The sequence below is a fragment of the Oratosquilla oratoria genome, chromosome 13 (assembly GCF_046742065.1).
Source record: "Oratosquilla oratoria isolate Oo_2021 chromosome 13, ASM4674206v1, whole genome shotgun sequence".
Taxonomy (NCBI): Eukaryota; Metazoa; Arthropoda; class Malacostraca; order Stomatopoda; family Squillidae; genus Oratosquilla; species Oratosquilla oratoria.
Window position 1 is genome coordinate 29,444,656 of NC_134789.1, and position 5,000 is coordinate 29,449,655.

A 5,000-nucleotide genomic window follows, 5' to 3' on the forward strand; every position below is an offset into this window, starting at 1 on the left:
GAGTGAACAGGATATTGTAACTATTGTAAAGAACGTTAACTGAAGAAAAAAAAATGAAACAAATAAAAAAAAAAGTATTGAGAGTTAGAAGAAAATAACAAAGCACAACATCTAATGGACGAATCCAGAAGGAAGGGTCGGAGGAGGAAGGAGAAGAGACGAGGAGGCAGCGAGAAGAAATGAAAAGGGAAATGGAAAAGTGAAACAGGACTTCTTCTTCGCATGAGACTAATTGCCTTAGACATGAATATTCAAATTTGTTGAAATTGGTGCTGCGCTCACACGCGCGGTTGCAAACGCGCATACGCGGGACTTCGGTGAGACCAGGATGCTCTAGTATTCATTTCCTCCTACACATTCTCTATGAAAAAACACAAACACATACATATAAATACACAAGCGAGTACTTGTACTTTACATATAAGTACACGCAAAAGTGTACATGTATACACTCATTATTTATTATGCTTTGCTTCAGACTTGGGACAAAATAGAGACCTCAGCTGGTTCCGTGTCGCCTCCGGCTGAGAAGAATCATTTGGCGCTGGATGTAAGAAAATAAACAGCAAAAGGCACTATCAGGCCGACAAAATCGAAAGAGTACACTTCCACCGGATCAATGTACTCAAATTCACCATTCCACTCCTACCAAGAAGGAAGTGAGAAACCTCTGGTAGGTAAGCCTTGTCGGAGAGGAAAAAAAGTCGCGCGTTGAAGTTCGGAAGTCGTTAAATAAACCCCGAACAGATACTTCTTTGAGCCACCAAGCAGTACATCTTAGCGCGGCGTTCAGTCTGTAGTCCTTCACGTACAACTGGACTCCGAAAAGGATGACATCGCAATGCGGCGGAAACTGGAATCCTAACTGACCGACTGCGCCTCATTTAACCCTTTCTCAGCGATGAAAGTCGTTAAAGCTTTTGCTGTTGGCAGACTATAGCTGTTTTAGTCAGCTGGGAGCAGTGCCCCGTACCAATTTTATTCTGGTTTTCGCCAGGCGGTTGCATTCTGCCGAGGGACACTTCCTGCTGTCAAAATGTTAAAGATACGATTATATTATGCAAACTACTTGACTTCAACGAACCTCACGTAGGTTCAGCGACCCTCAATTTGTTCTTGCTAATCTGCTTTTTTATTATCAACACGGGCTTATTTCATGACTTCAAAGCGTTTATGTTCACTAAAACTTTTTTTTGTTCTTATTTCTTTGCTTTCTTTTGCTTGTGGTTTATCATTTCCCTTGTGGCGCCAACCCTCAAAGACCTCTGGACTCCGTATCGCAGTTTAATGGATTTTTTTTTCATAGATCTATCTATGTATTGTTTTAGTATAGAGCCTCGTGAAAGCCCTCCATATGTAACTTTTGTCTGGAGATAATACAATGAATATGACCCAAACCACAGTGAAAGTAGTAATCAACACCAAAAGAGAGCTGAGTATGGTTTCACGAAAGAAATAAACTTATTAACTAATTGTACTTTACGGCGTCCGAGGGCTAGTATCGAGCTGGAATAAGTCACTAGCTGCTCGCCTATCACTGCACCGCCGCCTACGGACATCCATACTCTGTGACAGTGGCTGCCATCTTGAAACAGTTGCGAATCGAGATGCGCAGCCGAGCTTCACCATTTGACACCGATTTCGATCTTGACGGGATTTTGTTTTAAAAGTCTTCGACTCGCGTTTCACGGAGTTTCGAATCACCCACTCCCTTCAGCGAAGGTTCATTATACATAAGGTGGATTCTTTGTGAATCTTAAGTGCGATATCGAGTCACTATGAACGTCATTAATATTTCATAGCTTTCGTCATCCTCGTCAGAGGGGAAGTCGCCACTGTTGTTGTCGTGGAATGAGGGATGGGACTGCTTTCTGTATCAAAAAATGTTTAATGTGTACGCTCAGGTAGTTCAATGACGTTTTTGTAATGTAGCTCATGACGTCGATATGCCCAACAACGTTCTTGTGCGCCAGAGTACCTGCCGGGGGCAGGATGAGCCGAGCCCCCACCTCTCCTCCACCCCCCACCTCCCCCTCCACCCCCACCCCCACACGCTCCCTGTCAAACGTGTGTGAACAAGGCCACAAGAAGGATGGTACGGAGAGGCCCTAAAGGCGTCGTTCTGACACACCGAATCGATTCCGCTCCGTGTCGGCGGCAGCGGTTTGAACTTTGGCGCCGCTCCCATCCAGCGTCCGAAAGCGCCTCCTTGACCTCTGATTTCAGTCGACTGGCTTCCCTCTATTGGAGGAGGCTAAGTCTCTCTTTGCTTTTACCTTTTATGCTGATACGTGGGGGGGGGAGAGAAGAAAATATTCGTATGGACCAAAGTGTCACCAATCGTAAATGAAACACAATTCGCATGACATGATAATGCTGGCAGAGAGTACTTACTCGGTACTAAGAAAACGAGTTTGAGTAGGCAATCAAACCCTCAAGGCTGATTTCTCTCCAAAATGTAGGCCAGGCCACTGCTGACTCGATATAAGAATATTTCTAAACAATATGTCAAAATAAATACATAATCCCAATCTGACATAAGTCAAGCAGCATTTAAACAGGAGTCAGTATTAAACTAATATGCCACAGCAAATATGATCCAAGAAGGAAAAGTAACAACTAATACAACATGAAGAGTTCTCGAATTGATAAGTGGAATGAAAGATATACAAGTATTGTTCAAAACTCCTGCGCCACGTGGGTCAGGAACCCTTGAAACAATAACGCGGAAACGTCCTGCAATGGCGGCAGTAGTCACTAGAGGTCGGTGAGGCAAAAGAAAAAAAAGAGAGAGAGAGAGAGAGAGAAAGAGAGAGAGAAGAGGTTCACGCAGACGCCATACAGTGCCGGAGTCAGACAATGGAACGAACGTCATTGGCGGTGCGATGGGCTCCCATCGTGAACAGCAATTATTTTCGGGCTCTGTGTTGTTGTTGGTGGTGGTGGTAAACAAGGAGGCTCTCTTTCTGTCTCTCTCTATCTATCTATATCTATCTATCTCTCTATCTCTCTATCTCTCTATCTTTATCTCTTTCTATTTCTGTCTATATCTCCTTTTCTATTTCAGTTTAACTTAAACCGCAATTTGTTTCCCTGAATACATGATGTGTTTATTCTTTCCTATTCACTGAATCGCCTTAGCGTTTCCTAGAAATAGTGTATATTGTTCTAAGCAAACAAGTTTACCTCTACCAAACTCAAAGCAAAGGGGTAGTTGTTTGTCATCCCGAGCTACTGTACTGGTGGTAGTCGAGACAGTCGCAGTGATGGCGCCCGTGACGTTGGCGATTGTAGCGGGAGGTGGGGGTATCTGGTCGTGAATATGGTGGCGGTGGAGTAGGTGATGGTTTTGTAGAAAAAAAAAAGATTATAGTGATCCGGAATCATAAGCGATTTGTAGTTAAATTGTCTTATAGATATTTGCTAACATGCATTATGGTAGGTGCGATCATGTAGAGAAGTCACGGCGAACGCATGGCTACTGACGGGGGTGACAAAGAAGGAAAAGATAAAAGAGAAATTTCTACATCAGAAGAATAAGCAAAATGGCTTCAATTAGTGCCGTGACAAAGGGCAAGGTTGAAGGGAGAGAAGGTGGGGGAAAGGTTCAGTTCGAAGTGATGGATAGGTGGATGGAGCCACGGAAAATGGGAAGAGGGATAAAAGTTCTCATGAGAAATGAAGTTTAATGGAATGGGGAAGTTTCTTCGGGGATGAAGCGAAAACAGAAATAAATGAAAATCGAGACGATAGAAATAAAAATAAGACGGGAAGAGTAGGAAGAGCAGGAAAAGGGTTGAAGGAAAAACTATAATAAGCACAGGAGGAGGAAGAAAGAATATAAAATACAAGAAAGAGCGATAGGGAGTGGAACATGGAAAAGAAGAAAAGTTGATCGTGGCAGCAGTAGATTATGACTATTGAGGTATGTTATGAAAGGAAAGATTATTTTCTTCTAAATTATATCCCGCTAATCTCAGAGAGAGTTGGCGAGGCATGACTGGAACATTCTCAAACGCCCTCACCCCACCCCACTTTCATTCACTTTCATCACATTCATTCTATCCATTGTTCCTGCATAAACTATGGAAAACTCCACCAGAGGAGACTGAAGGAAAACTTTCTACCTGCATGGTGACCAAAGGAGAGGGAGAAAGGGAGATACCAAGAAAAGAGAGAAGAAGGGGAGGGAGAAGCAGAATGGGAAGGAGAAGAAAGAAGAGCATGGGGAGGGTGAGAGGTGATCGTCAAAGAGAGAGAGAGAGAGAGAGAGAGAGAGAGAGAGAGAGAGAGAGAGAGAGAGAGAGAGAGAGAGAGAGAGAGAGAGAGAGAGAGAGAGAACCGGTTACAGGAGAGGAACTGGATGAAGGAGATGGAGATCAGAGTTGAACTAATGGAGGAAAGATGTCCACTGCAAAGATTGATATATCGGGTCAGGTTGAGGGCTTATCTCTAAGGTTGCAGAGCCGGAAGAGGAGAGGGAGTGATTGTGATAGAGATGGGGAATGTGAGAAATAGAGATAGAAAGAGAGAGACGGGGGCGACACACACACACACACACACACACAGAGAGAGAGAGAGAGAGAGAGAGAGAGAGAGAGAGAGAGGATACAAAAGCAGACAAACAGAATGATTAACAGAAATAAAAGAAATAACCTAGATGGAAATCCATTACCGACAATAAAGAAAGAAATTACGCAGGAGGATGAGATGGCGGGCAGCGGAGGCAGTGTTATACGTTATGTTTTGTACTGCACTGTTTACATCGGGAGGAGAGAAATGTTAACTGTCTCGACACAAAGATGCACTTTTCACTGCCTTTTTTATGGCTGGCGGAAGACGTTCCCGAATTGTCTGTTTAGCACACTGACCTTTTTAGCCGCCGGCTGACGTACTTCGCAGATATTTTCTGGCGAAGCTCATCGGTTGTCACGCAACATTCATAGCTTCAAACACCTTTTCCAAATCACATTAAATGATATTAATGCACCGTCAAGCTA

General features: G+C 43.6%; 1 protein-coding gene across 2 annotated transcripts in view; it reads right to left on the reverse strand.

Annotated features, from left to right (window-relative positions):
* The window catches only part of LOC143032360 (uncharacterized), a 164,250-nt gene that overhangs the window by 43,325 nt on the left and 115,925 nt on the right, over positions 1–5,000 (reverse strand). The gene's annotated exons all lie outside the window — the stretch shown is intronic.